The sequence below is a fragment of the Coregonus clupeaformis genome, chromosome 1 (genome assembly GCF_020615455.1).
Source record: "Coregonus clupeaformis isolate EN_2021a chromosome 1, ASM2061545v1, whole genome shotgun sequence".
In the NCBI taxonomy this organism is placed as follows: Eukaryota; Metazoa; Chordata; class Actinopteri; order Salmoniformes; family Salmonidae; genus Coregonus; species Coregonus clupeaformis.
The window spans coordinates 44,533,124-44,547,868 of NC_059192.1; the positions used below are offsets into that span (position 1 = coordinate 44,533,124).

The 14,745-nt window shown below is 44.7% G+C and overlaps 1 protein-coding gene across 2 annotated transcripts in view; it reads right to left on the reverse strand.

Annotated features, from left to right (window-relative positions):
* The window catches only part of LOC121569205 (adhesion G protein-coupled receptor A3), a 273,801-nt gene that overhangs the window by 70,502 nt on the left and 188,554 nt on the right, over positions 1-14,745 (reverse strand). The window lies entirely within an intron of this gene.

Sequence of the window (14,745 nt, forward strand, 5' to 3'; positions counted from 1 at the left end):
GTCAAAGGAGCCTGGCATCAGCTAGTCCCAAGGGAAAGAGGAAGAGTTGGTGAGACAAGGGAAGGACGAACTGTCTGTGGTGCTGAAACATTGAGAGAAATCAACCCTTTCCTCCTTATTTTCTCTGTCTATTCCCATCCAATTCCCATTGTTATTGCCATTTCCCTCCCAGATTCACAGATACTGTAAGTAATGGATATTATCTAAATAGGTATATCATCCAATTCTCTGGCAATGAATGGCTCTCCTCAGCCAATGTGGCACCCTTACAAGAGTCAAAGTTCTTCAGCTCTCTGACCATTATATTACCCTGGAGCAGGCCAATCCTGTAAAGTGACATGAGCCAACAGAATACTTAAGCACCATCATCTCTTCTCTTTACAACCAACGTGTGCAAGGAGCCCATGCTCTTTTACGGCCTGGGTTTGTTAGCTATTCGTTTCTGCATTGACTCGCACTTGAAAGGCTATTGATTTTCATCCTGCAGAGATTAATCTCAGCCTTGACATTTATGTTACATGGTTTTCCTCCAGAAAAGCATAAGCAAGCAGTATATTTTTCAAAAGCCCTGGGATATAGGCATCCCAGACCGTGTCAAAGTGGATTTGATCGGTGACATCATCAGGGACAGGTGAAGGATACAGTGGTATCCTTGAAGGAGTGGCTCAAGGATTTGGGCTCGTATTCACAAAGTGTCTCAGAGTAGGAGTGCCGATCTAGGATCAGGACCTCCCTGTTCATATATAATCTTATTAATTATGAACTATTAATACTAAAACTGATCCTAGATCAGCAGTCATACACTGATACGTTTTGTAATGGGCCCAGATCTCAAACAGTGAGGAATACCAGGTGACCTCACCTCACAACACAGATCCTTTCAAATGCCACAACACTGCATGGACATCTTATTGTCACAAGCCGGGCTAGAACTCCGGTCTCAAATGTGTAGAGCTGGGGGTACTACCCCTTAGCCACAGAGGAGATGTTGTAGGACCCAAATGAAACACCCCAGGCAATACTCCAGGTAAGTAGGTTTAATGTTCCAAAACAGGAGGCAAAACAAAACAACTCCCCGAGGGGAGAAAAACAAACTAAAGATAACTTTGAATAACTTACTAGGACTGATACGGTGGGACAAAGCAGGAGACACATAGACAGGACGCAATAACCAAGTGAGAAACAAGGGGAAAACACACAGCTAAAATACTCAAGGGGAAACAAGGCACAGGTGACATAGATAAGCTAATTAGGACACATGAGGAAAAACTAAGGCAAAGGGGAACACAGCTGACCTCTAGAGGCCAGGAGACAAACAGGGGAAGCAGGAAGCTGACACTTATATCACAAGCCCATCCTCTCTCTGCATCTTTTCATCCTCTTTATCAGCCTTTTCGAAGGGATTTATAATCCAGAGGGTGTGCTGTCTGTGGCATGCACAACGCCTGGCTTTAACAAACAGTCTATGTCCGTCCGGAATGGCCTAAGAAGGTAGTAAGGCTACATTCGCATGAGGAACTCGCTGGGGACTTCACACTTCTGAGTTGATTTAACTAGGAGCGGCGCCACCGTGGGATCTTGCCTGGGCCCCTCCCCTTTCTGAAATGTGGCATGCTTTAGTCTTACAGATGTAGGATTTTAATTTGAGCCAGTTTGCTACGGCAGGAAAATTATCCTGCAGCAACAGGAAATGTGAATTATTATGTGGATTATAATTAATGGACTGTCACGTCTACTCCTGCTCCTCCCCTCCGGCGTTCTACGTCGCCGGTTTACTAACCACCGGCCCTGGCTACCCATCATTATGCACACCTGCGCCTCATCATCAGGCACACCTGGACTCTATCACCTTCCTGATTACTCCCCATTTATATAGCACTCTGTTGTTATTTCCCATCAGGCGTTATTGACTCTGTTTCCATGTCCCGACGCTACTCCTGTTTTTGTAATGTTTATTTTTGATGTTCTATTAAACTCTCCAACTGCAACTGCTTCCTGACTCCCAGTGTCTACGTTACATGGACAAAAAAAAAAAGGGGTTGATACATTTTTCGTAGGGGTTGATACATTTTTCGTAAGGTAAAGTATAGTCTCAAATTTCAAAGTGGAAATTACAAACTTCAGAAGCCTTTTAAAACTGAAATACACTACGCGTTTTACATTTCCTGCACTGCAAGAAAGTTCTCCTGCAACAGGGGGATCAAATTAAGATACTACATCTGTAGCAGTGTTGTAGTACTCAAGTTCATGACTTGTAACTCGACTCACCTTCTTGTCACTTGTATTTGCACTTGGACTGGATAGACCACTATAATAAGCAGAATATTAGCAGCAGTAGGTGCACAGAGCAGCGAGGGTTCAGTTCTCTAGCAGTGGTAAGTAAGGACGCGCTACATCCTGCACATGCAGCCTACATCAGCTATGATGCAATGATTATATTGGCAGGCAGGCAGGCTCTGCTCCGGCTCCGACTCCGATCATAGGCTACACATTGCGCAAGCGGCTCTGTGACGATTGTCCTTATGTCCTCCGTCACCTAATCTAAAGCCAGGCCTTATTATGAATAACATTGAGAATGTAAACCGTTTATGGTTTGATTGTTCTTGATTGTTGGTCACCTGTCAAAGAAAGAAACATGCCTAATATGAGTTTGAGTTTGGAGCGTTGGCGCCGAAAGCCTTTGTTGTGCTTCTCCTGATACATTTAGTGATCAAAAGAAACACAATGTGATATTATTATTATATCCCTAAATTGTATTTATGCTTAAAGCATTGTTGCAACTTTATTGATGTGTGCTTAAGGTTATGCATGTGGGTTTACCATCTAAAGACGTTTAAGATGTTAAATCAAGCTATTGAACGTTAACTGAACCTGATGTGATATGGCTGTTTCTCATTGGTCAACTGCATGATGGGTAGAGTTTTAAACTCCTGTCCTTTCATTGTTTGAGACAAAGACAGGGAAAGGTTGGCATGCTGCCAGGGTTTCAGGCATTATTCTAGCCTGGGTTTTCGTTTATTATAGCTCTACGTGGTTCAGTTAAGTTATTAGGCCTTTCGTTTTACAACATGTTTGTTATTTTTGTTTGTAAATATTTGTACAGTCGCCGGCTATATCCACTTGCAAATAAAAAGTCTCATTCTGGGCCTCCTGAGTGGCGCAGCGGTCTAAGGCACAGCGCCAGGTTGTGTAACAACAGGCCTGACCGGGAGTCCCTTAGGGCACAATTGGCCCATTGTCGTCCGGGTTAGGGGAGGGTTTGGCCGGGGGGCTTTACTTGGCTCATCGCGCTCTAGCGTCTCCTTGTGGCGGGCCGGGCGCCTGCAGGCTGACTTCGGTCATCAGTTGGATGGTGTTTCCTCCAACACATTGGTGCGGCTGGCTTCCGGGTTAAGCGGGCGGGTGTTAAGGAGTGCGGTTTGGCGGGTCATGTTTCGGAGGACGCATGACTCGACCTTCGCCTCTCCCGAGCCGGTTGGGAAGTTGCAGCGATGAGACAAGATCGTCATTGAAATTGGGAGAAAAAGGGGGTAAAAAATAAAATACAATAATAAAGCCTCACTCTGGGTAGAGAAACTGTCTATTTGTCTCTCTCCCCTTGAGTATAGAAAAGAAGGCCATATTTTTTATATGTTGTCTCGCTCTACCCTCCCACTTTCCTCCCTGTATCCCATAGCAAGGTTCTGACAAGTTTAGATTTCACTCCGCAATAAAAACGTACACAAATAGCAGTGGGCGATAAAAAAAAAAAAAAAGTAGCTGAGGTCCTGACTTACTATTAAATTATGTAGTAAATAAGTAGTGAAACAAAGTTATTGAGTAGAACTTGTGAGGTAGTGATGATGAGTAAATTAGATGGGGGGGGGGGGGGTTCATGAGGGTGGGGTGAATTACTGCCATCTGGTGGCGACTAAACAATTGCATAATAAGGCCTATTATAAATTGATGGACTCATGACTCGACCATTGGTGACTCGGACTTCAGCCATAGGGACTTGTGACTCGAGGTTTAGTGACTCGACTACAACACTGATCTGTAGTAACGACAATCACTCCATTCTCTCATCTAGCCTACACCTCAGAGAGCGCATGTTTCTTTTAGTTCTTGTTGTTTCACATTTCACACAGAGGTCATCCAGGCAGTCATCTCTCATTTCCCTCAAGGTTGGCTTCCTGCTCTTTGATGCAAGGCCATACCTGCTATTGTATCAGCTAGACAGACGGTCGTCTCACCTGAGGGCAAACACAGCCACAGACCTGCGTCGGGGCACACAGTGAATCAGAAGTTCAGAGTGTGCCCACGCTTAACACTGACTCCGCCCTCAGGTCCACAAGGGATTATGTGCCATATCTGATAGCCGGCAGACTGAAGATGTTTACACCGAGAGGCCCAACAAACAATTAGTCCTGTAAAATAATTTAAAAGGAGGTTAGAGCAAAACACGACGACTTGGTTGTGTTGATGTCAATGGGAGAGCAATAGCAGAGAGTCAGCTGTCCGTATGAACTCTACTGCCATGTAATCAGATAACTCAAATTAATGTCAAGCTAAAGTGCCATGAAAATGAAAATCTCTCAGCTACAAAAATGACTTCGTACAATGATTGTGTGAGTGTCAAATCACAGTGCAGTTCGGCAACTTGACATAATCAGGTGTCTCTGTGCATAAGCCCAGGTTCCCACCACCACCATGAGACTGCTGACCACGGGAACAGATATTTATATTGCACAGGCAGTTGGTATTCATCTTCCTCAATGACAAGCTTTGGAGGAGATGTCCTCACCTCATTGGCTATCAAATAATGAGTGACTGTCACGATCATCGGGAAGAGAGGAGGACCAAGGCGCAGCGTGGAAGGTGAACATACTTATTTATTTAATGCTACACGAACAAAACGATAACGTGACGTCCTTGGTTACAATAAACACACCAACACGGAACAAGATCCCACACCCCACTGTGGCAAACAGACTGAATAAATATGGTTCCCAATCAGAGACAACCAGCAACAGCTGACACTAGTTGCCTCTGATTGAGAACCACTTTGGCCAACCTAGAAACACAACAACTAGAATCGACAAAGGAAACTCACACCCTGGCTCAACATACAAGTGTCCCCAGAGCCAGGGCGTGACAGTACCCCCCCCTAAAGGCGCGGACTCCGACCGCGCCAACCAAATACCACAGGGGAGGGACCGGGTGGGCACTCCGCCTTGGCGGCGGATCCGGCTCCGGGCATGATCCCCACTCCCTCTCTAACCCCCCAAAGTACCCCTGGTCCGGTCTGGCCCTACTGGCCGGAGCTGGACCGAACACTGGTGGAGCGGATTGCTCCAGCTCCGGCGTGGAGCAGCTGACCGGTGCCGGACCAGGCACCGGTGGAACAGGCACGGGCCGTGCCGGACTGACGACGCACACCACTGGCTTGGTGTGGGGAGCAGGAACAGGCCGGGCCGGGCTGGCGACGCGCACCACTGGCTTGGTGCGGGGAGCAGGAACAGGCCGGGCCGGGCTGGCGACGCGCACCCCTGGCTTGGTGCTTGGAGCAGGAACTGGCCGGGCCGGGCTGGCGACGCGCACCCCTGGCTTGGTGCGTGGAGCAGGAACTGGCCGGGCCGGGCTGGCGACGCGCACCCCTGGCTTGGTGCGGGGAGCAGGAACTGGCCGGACCGGGCTGGCGACGTGCACCATTGGCTTGGTGCGGGGAGCAGGAACAGGCCGGACCGGGCTGGCGACGCGCACCACAGGCTCGATGCGAGGGACAGGAACAAGCCGGACCGTACTGGGGACACACACCACTGGCCCTACGCGGGGATCAGGAACGGGCCGGACCGGACTGGTAACACACCCCAGTACCTCTCGCCGTGCCTCTACACTTTCCTTCCCCTTTAATACCAGTGGCCCCCGTAACCTGGCGGCCTCCTCTGCCAACCCGCTGGACCGCTCTATCGCGGCCTCCTGCTGCCCCGTCGTCCACGGCGTGAGCCCCCCCCAAAAAAAAATCTGGGCGGCTCTCCTCTTGGACCAGGCCTCCATGTCTCTAGCCAGACACTCACTCCACTGCTTCAAAGTCCAACCTCTCTGCTCTTCACTTGGCTTGGCCCAGTCGAGCCTCACACTCCACTGCTCCAACGTCCAACCTCTCTCCTCTTCACGCTGCTTGGTCCAGTTATGGTGGGATCTTCTGTCACGATCATCGGGAAGAGAGGAGGACCAAGGCGCAGCGTGGAAGGTGAACATACTTATTTATTTAATGATACACGAACAAAACGATAACGTGACGTCCTTGGTTACAATAAACACACCAACACGGAACAAGATCCCACACCCCACTGTGGCAAACAGACTGAATAAATATGGTTCCCAATCAGAGACAACCAGCAACAGCTGACACTAGTTTCCTCTGATTGAGAACCACTTTGGCCAACCTAGAAACACAACAACTAGAATCGACAAAGGAAACTCACACCCTGGCTCAACATACAAGTGTCCCCAGAGCCAGGGCGTGACAGTGACCAGGAAACAGACACTCTAACCTCATCCTCATTTTAGTCTGAGCCAAATGTGAGTCGGAGAAAATGCATCATTGGGTTTGTTCGCTTGTTTATATGTTTGTGTGTGTATTTCTGAAAGACTAATGTCATGCACTATGTTTACTGATAAGTAAAATCATTTGCTTACATGCAGCATAATGAGTACATGGGAATTCCTTCTTAGAAGTGCTTTCTAGCTATTTTTAGGCTGTAGCCTAAATTTTAAATGATGACTCAAAATGATTGCCATGTTTGAAGCTTAGATGGCCCATCTCTCTTTAGTTGTGTTCAGTGTTGTGTTAGCATTACTCACATAGTGAGAGAAATTAAAACAGGCTACATGGTTGCTATGCCAACCAGCTGCTTCCCCCAGACAAGGTTTGGATTGAGAGCAGATTGGAGCGAGGCAGGAAATACAACTGTCTCTGTGGAGACAGAACACTGTGCCTGCTTCATCTTGGAGACAGATTCCTCTTCTTACATGGTCTTACACAATTCTGAACTGTCTTCCAAAATGTTTCTCTCACTTTTGAGAGAAATACACTATAAAACGACCTTTCAACATATTTAAAAATGAGGTAAATATCATATTGTTCTACAAACTGTTTTAAATTAATAACAGCCAAAGAACATAGGAATACACTGTGCCTGGATTGAGATGATCATTCCTAGTCAATATATATATATATATACAGTGGGGAAAAAAAGTATTTAGTCAGCCACCAATTGTGCAAGTTCTCCCACTTAAAAAGATGAGAGAGGCCTTTAATTTTCATCATAGGTACACGTCAACTATGACAGACAAAATAAGAAAAGAAAATCCAGAAAATCACATTGTAGGATTTTTTATGAATTTATTTGCAAATTATGGTGGAAAATAAGTATTTGATCAATAACAATAGTTTCTCAATACTTTGTTATATACCCTTTGTTGGCAATGACACAGGTCAAACGTTTTCTGTAAGTCTTAACAAGGTTTTCACACACTATTTTGGCCCATTCCTCCATGCAGATCTCCTCTAGAGCAGTGATGTTTTGGGGCTGTCGCTGGGCAACACGGACTTTCAACTCCCTCAAAGATTTTCTATGGGGTTGAGATCTGGAGACTGGCTAGGCCACTCCAGGACCTTGAAATGCTTCTTACGAAGCCACTCCTTCGTTGCCCGGGCAGTGTGTTTGGGATCATTGTCATGCTGAAAGACCCAGCCACGTTTCATCTTCAATGCCCTTGCTGATGGAAGGAGGTTTTCACTCAAAATCTCACGATACATGGCCCCATTCATTCTTTCCTTTACACGGATCAGTCGTCCTGGTCCCTTTGCAGAAAAAACAGGCCCCAAAGCATGATGTTTACACCCCCATGCTTCACAGTAGGTATGGTGTTCTTTGGATGCAACTCAGCATTCTTTGTCCTCCAAACACGACGAGTTGAGTTTTTACCAAAAAGTTCTATTTTGGTTTCATCTGACCATATTACATTCTCCCAATCCTCTTCTGGATCATCCAAATGCACTCTAGCAAACTTCAGACGGGCCTGGACATGTACTGGCTTAAGCAGGGGGACACGTCTGGAACTGCAGGATTTGAGTCCCTGGCGGCGTAGTGTGTTACTGATGGTAGGCTTTGTTACTTTGGTCCCAGCTCTCTGCAGGTCATTCACTAGGTCCCCCTGTGTGGTTCTGGGATTTTTGCTCACCGTTCTTGTGATCATTTTGACCCCACGGGGTGAGATCTTGCGTGGAGCCCCAGATCGAGGGAGATTATCAGTGGACTTGTATGTCTTCCATTTCCTAATAATTGCTCCCACAGTTGATTTCTTCAAACCAAGCTGCTCACCTATTGCAGATTCAGTCTTCCCAGCCTGGTGCAGGTCTACAATTTTGTTTCTGGTGTCCTTTGACAGCTCTTTGGTCTTGGCCATAGTGGAGTTTGGAGTGTGACTGTTTGAGGTTGTGGACAGGTGTCTTTTATACTGATAACCAGTTCAAACAGGTGCTATTAATACAGGTAACGAGTGGAGGACAGAGGAGCCTCTTAAAGAAGAAGTTACAGGTCTGTGAGAGCCAGAAATCTTGCTTGTTTGTAGGTGACCAAATACTTATTTTCCACCATAATTTGCAAATAAATTCATAAAAAATCCTAAAGTGTGATTTTCTGGATTTTTTTTTCTTAATTTGTCTGTCATAGTTGACGTGTACCTATGATGAAAATTACAGGCCTCTCTCATCTTTTTAAGTGGGAGAACTTGCACAATTGGTGGCTGACTAAATACTTTTTTCCCCCACTGTATATATATATATATATATATTTTTTTTTTTCATTCAAAGACAAACTGTTAGAAATTAAGCCTTCTGTACTGTAGGTACATTGAATATTCTGTGTGTGGATTGGGATAATTCTTCACAGTAAATAAAACAGCTGGGGTGACGGGGCTGTTTGCCCTGGGAGCATTTCTCTTATAGACTGCAGTGTGGTACTGAGATGGATCTTAGCAGAACAAAGACACATGCTTCTCTAAGAGACTATATCAGTATTGTAAATGCTGTGATGCATTAAAACACTCCATATAAATTTTACAACAAAGGGAGTGAAAGGCGTACTGTGTGCCTGAGAGCATGACAAAGGCTGTCATCTAAGAGAGAAATAACAGACTGTTCATTCAGTCATTCATTTCATTCACTAAACCACTCAGTACATTATGCATTCACTCATAATAGAGCTGAATGACTTGAGTGGCAGACTACCTTATTAAAATTTCTGAATCAATCTATATGAATTGTTACCATAAAGCCAGGATCCAGCCCACAACATGAAAATGTTTTGTGGCTCACATGAGGATTTTGCCCACATACATGGAATTATTTCAAAGTTCCTGAAATATCAGCACTCTCTCTCCCACACATTTCAAGTCTGATTCAGCTGCGAGGCTCAGAGAAACGATGGATGAGTGGTCACTTGGTGCCAACAGTTGGCTATCACTCTGATAAATCATCAAATCAAATGGTATTTGTCACATGCTTTGTAAACAATGAGTGTGGACTAACAGTGAAATGCTTATTTACAGGCCCTTCCCAACAATTCGGAGAGAAAGAAAATAGAGAAATAATATAAAAGTAAAACACGTAATAATAAAAGTAATAATAGGTACACAATGAGTAACGATAACTTGGCTTTATACAAGGGGTACCAGTACCGAGTCGATGTGCAGCGGTACGAGGTAATTGATGTAGATACTATATGTACATATAACTAGGAATAAAGTTACAGAAAGTAAACAGCAGCGTATGTGATGAGTCAAAAAAGTTAGTGCAAAAAGGGTCAATGCAGATAGTCCGGGTAGCTATTTGGTTAACGATTTAACTAACTTTTTAGCTGTTTTATGGCTTGGGAGTAGAAGCTGTTCAGGGTCCTGTTGGTTCCAGACATGGTGCATCGGTACCGCTTGCCATACGGTAGCAGAGAGAACAGTCTATGACTTGGGTGGCTGGAGTCTTTGACCATTTTTAAGGCCTTCCTCTGACACCGCCTGGTATAGAGGTCCTTGATGGCAGGGAGCTCGGTCCCAGTGATGTACTGGGCTGTACGCACTACCCTCTGTAGCGCCTTGCGGTCGGATGCCAAGCAGTTGCCCTACCAGCGGTGATGGAGCCAGTCACGATGCTCTTAATGGCGCAGCTGTATAACTTTTTGATGATCTGAGGGCCCATGTCAAATCTTTTCAGACTCTTGAGAGGGAAGAGGCGCTGTCGTGCCATCACACCACCACCACCATGCTTGACCTTTGATATGATGTTCTTACTGTGGAATGCAGTGTTTGGTTTTCGCCAGGCATTACTGGAACCATGTCGTCCAGAAAGTTATACTTTTGAATCATCTGTCCATAGAACGTTCTTCCAAGAGTCTTGATGATCATCCAGGTGCTTTTTGGCAAACTTGAGTCAACTTTTTGGACGAGATGGGTCCCATTATGCATGGCGAAAACCAAACACTGCATTCCACAGTAAGAACATCATACAAAGGTCAAGCATGGTGGTGGTGGTGTGATGGTTTGGGGATGCTTTGCTGCCTCAGGACCTGGACGACTTGCCTTAATAGAAGGAACCATGAATTCTGCTCTGTATCAGATAATTCTACAGGAGAATGTCAGACCATCCGTATGTGAGCTGCAGCTGAAGCGCAGCTGGGTCATGCAGCAAGTCAATGATCCTAAACACACAATCAAGTCTACAAGAAAATTGCTAAAAAGCAACAAATTGGAAGTTTTGGAATGGGCTAGTCAAAGTCCAGACCTAATCCCAATTGAGATGTTGTGGCAGGACTTGAAACGAGCAGTTCATGCTTGAAAACCCACACGTCACTGAGTTAAAGCCCTTTTGCATGGTGGAAGAGTGGGCCAAAATTCCTCCACAGCAACGTGAGAGACTGCAGGAAGCATTTGGTTGGAGTCATTGCAGCTAAAGGTGGCACAACCAGTTATTGAGTGTAAGGGGGCAATTACTTTTTCACACAGGGGAATTGGGTGTTGCATAACTTTGTTTATGAAATAAATATGTAATTGTTTTGTTATTTGTTCACTTATGTTCCCTTTATCTAATATTAGGTTTTGGTTGAAAATCTGATAACATTCAGTATCACAAATATGCAAAAGTAGAGAAAATTAGAAAGGGGGCAAATACTTTTTCAAAAATCCAGAAAATCACATTGTATGATTTTTAAGTAATTAATTTGCATTTTAAACGTGACATAAGTATTTGATCACCTACCAACCAGTACGAATTCCGGCTCTCACAGACCTGTTAGTTTTTCTTTAAGAAGCCCTCCTGTTCTCCACTCATTACCTGTATTAACTGCAACTGTTTGAACTCACTACCTGTATAAAAGACACCTGTCCACACACTCAATCAAACAGACTCCAACCTCTCCACAATGGCCAAGACCAGAGAGCTGTGTAAGGACATCAGGGATAAAATTATAGACCTGCACAAGGCTGGGATGGGATACAGGACAACAGGCAAGCAGCTTGGTGAGAAGGCAACAACTGTTGGCACAATTATTAGAAAATGGAAGAAGTTCAAGATGCCCGTCTGAAGTTTGCCAATGACCATCTGGATGATCCAGAGGAGGAATGGGAGAAGGTCATGTGGTCTGATGAGACAAAAATAGAGCTTTTTGGTCTAAACTCCACTCGCCGTGTTTGGAGGAAGAAGAAGGATGAGTACAACCCCAAGAACACCATCCCAACCGTGAAGCATGGAGGTGGAAACATCATTCTTTGGGGATGCTTTTCTGCAAAGGGGACAGGACGACTGCACCGTATTGAGGGGAGGATGGATGGGGCCATGTATTGCGAGATCTTGGCCAACAACCTCCTTCCCTCAGTAAGAGCATTGAAGATGGGTCGTAGCTGGGTCTTCCAGCATGACAACGACCCGAAACACACAGCCAGGGCAATTTGATACACTGCCGATTTTGCAGGTTTTCCTACTTACAAAGCATGTAGAGGTCTGTCATTTTTATCATAGGTACACTTCAACTGTGAGACACGGAATCTAAAAAAATCCAGAAAATCACATTGTATGATTTTTAAGTAATTAATTTGCATTTTATTACATGACATAAGTATTTGATAAATCAGAAAGCAGAACTTAATATTTGGTACAGAAACCTTTGTTTGCAATTAGAGATCATACATTTCCTGTAGGTCTTGACCAGGTTTGCACACACTGCAGCAGGGATTTTGGCCCACTCCTCCATACAGACCTTCTCCAGATCCTTCAGGTTTCGGGGCTGTCGCTGGGCAATACGGACTTTCAGCTCCCTCCAAAGATTTTCTATTGGGTTCAGGTCTGGAGACTGGCTAGGCCACTCCAGGACCTTGAGATGCTTCTTACGGAGCCACTCCTTAGTTGCCCTGGCTGTGTGTTTCGGGTCGTTGTCATGCTGGAAGACCCAGCCACGACCCATCTTCAATGCTCTTACTGAGGGAAGGAGGTTGTTGGCCAAGATCTCGCGATACATGGCCCCATCCATCCTCCCCCTCAATATGGTGCAGTCGTCCTGTCCCCTTTGCAGAAAAGCATCCCCAAAGAATGATGTTTCCACCTACATGCTTCACGGTTGGGATGGTGTTCTTGGGGTTGTACTCATCCTTCTTCTTCCTCCAAACACGGCGAGTGGAGTTTAGACCAAAAAGCTCTATTTTTGTCTCATCAGACCACATGACCTTCTCCCATTCCTCCTCTGGATCATCCAGATGGTCATTGGCAAACTTCAGACGGGCCTGGACATGCGCTGGCTTGGGCAGGGGGACCTTGCTTGCGCTGCAGGATTTTAATCCATGATGGCGTAGTGTGTTACTAATGGTTTTCTTTGAGACTGTGGTCCCAGCTCTCTTCAGGTCATTGACCAGGTCCTGCTGTGTAGTTCTGGGCTGATCCCTCACCATCCTCATGATCATTGATGCCCCACGAAGTGAGATCTTGCATGGAGCCCCAGACCGAGGGTGATTGACCGTCATCTTGAACTTCTTCCATTTTCTAATAATTGCGCCAACAGTTGTTGCCTTCTCACCAAGCTGCTTGCCTATTGTCCTGTAGCCCATCCCAGCCTTGTGCAGGTCTACAATTTTATCCCTGATGTCCTTACACAGCTCTCTGGTCTTGCCCATTGTGGAGAGGTTGGAGTCTGTTTGATTGAGTGTGTGGACAGGTGTCTTTTATACAGGTAACGAGTTCAAACAGGTGCAGTTAATACAGGTAATGAGTGGAGAATAGGAGGGCTTCTTAAAGAAAAACTAACAGGTCTGTGAGAGCCGGAATTCTTACTGGTTGGTAGGTGATCAAATATTTATGTCATGCTATAAAATGCAAATTCATTACTTAAAAATCATACAATGTGATTTTCTGGATTTTTGTTTTAGATTCCGTCTCTCACAGTTGAAGTGTATCAAATACTTGTTCTCCCCACTGTATGCTACTGGTCCCTGATTCAGTTATGGGTCCTAAGTTTTCTGCCAGTGGAATAAGAAATGGTATTGTTTCAGACATAAAGAGGGTCTCTGTTGCCAGAAATAATAGAACAGGTGGAATTCAAAATGTGTCACTACTACCAACTTAATCAGCATCTGTCAGAGTTAATACTAAATAGTAATCTCCCCAGACAGTAGGGCTGGGAATTGCCAGGGAATGATATTATAATGATACTTAGGTCCCGATACAATATGTATTACGATTCTATATGTATTGCAAATATACAGTATATGTTCCAAACATATTTCTCACTATATGTCTGCTGCAGAGGGACAAGAGAGAGCCATGAGAAAACAAGTTTTGATTTGTCATATTAATAAAAGTGCTGAAAACATGTAAAAAGATGGTGGAAAAAAGTTATGGGAAAAAAATACCAGAGTTTTGGCACAGGTACAGCCGACAAGCACTAGGTAACGTTAACTACCTTTTTTTATACTTGTCAGAGAATCGATATAATATCGTCCCAAAAGATATTGCAATACTCTACTGTTTCGATGTTCCCCCCATCAAATCAAATCATATGTTATTTGTCACATGCGCCGAATACAACAGCTGTAGACCTTACAGTGAAATGCTTACTTACAAGCCCTTAACCAACAATGCAGTTTTAAGAAAGAATACCGCCCCCCCCCCAAAAAAAACACTAAAAAATACAATATAAAATAATACGAAATAAAAGTAACAAATAATTAAAGAGCAGCAGTAAGAATAACAATAGCGAGGCTATATACAGGGGGTACCGGTACCGAGTCAATGTGCGGGGGCACCAGTTAGTCGAGGTAATTGAGGTAATATGTACGTGTAGGTAGAGGTACCAGATAGCGTATTGTACTTGAACAATGTGATTCAACTGGATATTCATCTGATGAGAGGGAAAACAACAGTGGCTGCTTTGTGGCCATGCACATTGTAATTTGAAATTTGGCTCGGAAGTAGAATGAGTGTGTGACCTGGGGTGTGCTCTACAGATCGACTCATTCAATTACCCTTCCAGCTACTATTTGATTTTGTGTGTGTGGTCTTTATGACAATCACCTCAAGTGTGGTCGGTCCATTGATCAAAATTGAAGTTATTTGAGCTACTGAAAGGGCTATAATTTCAGTGAGTGTAGCGTTTAAATGTACCATACAATTGCATACACTGAATTCACAACAGCCTGACATTGACAAATTGATTGCGTTGT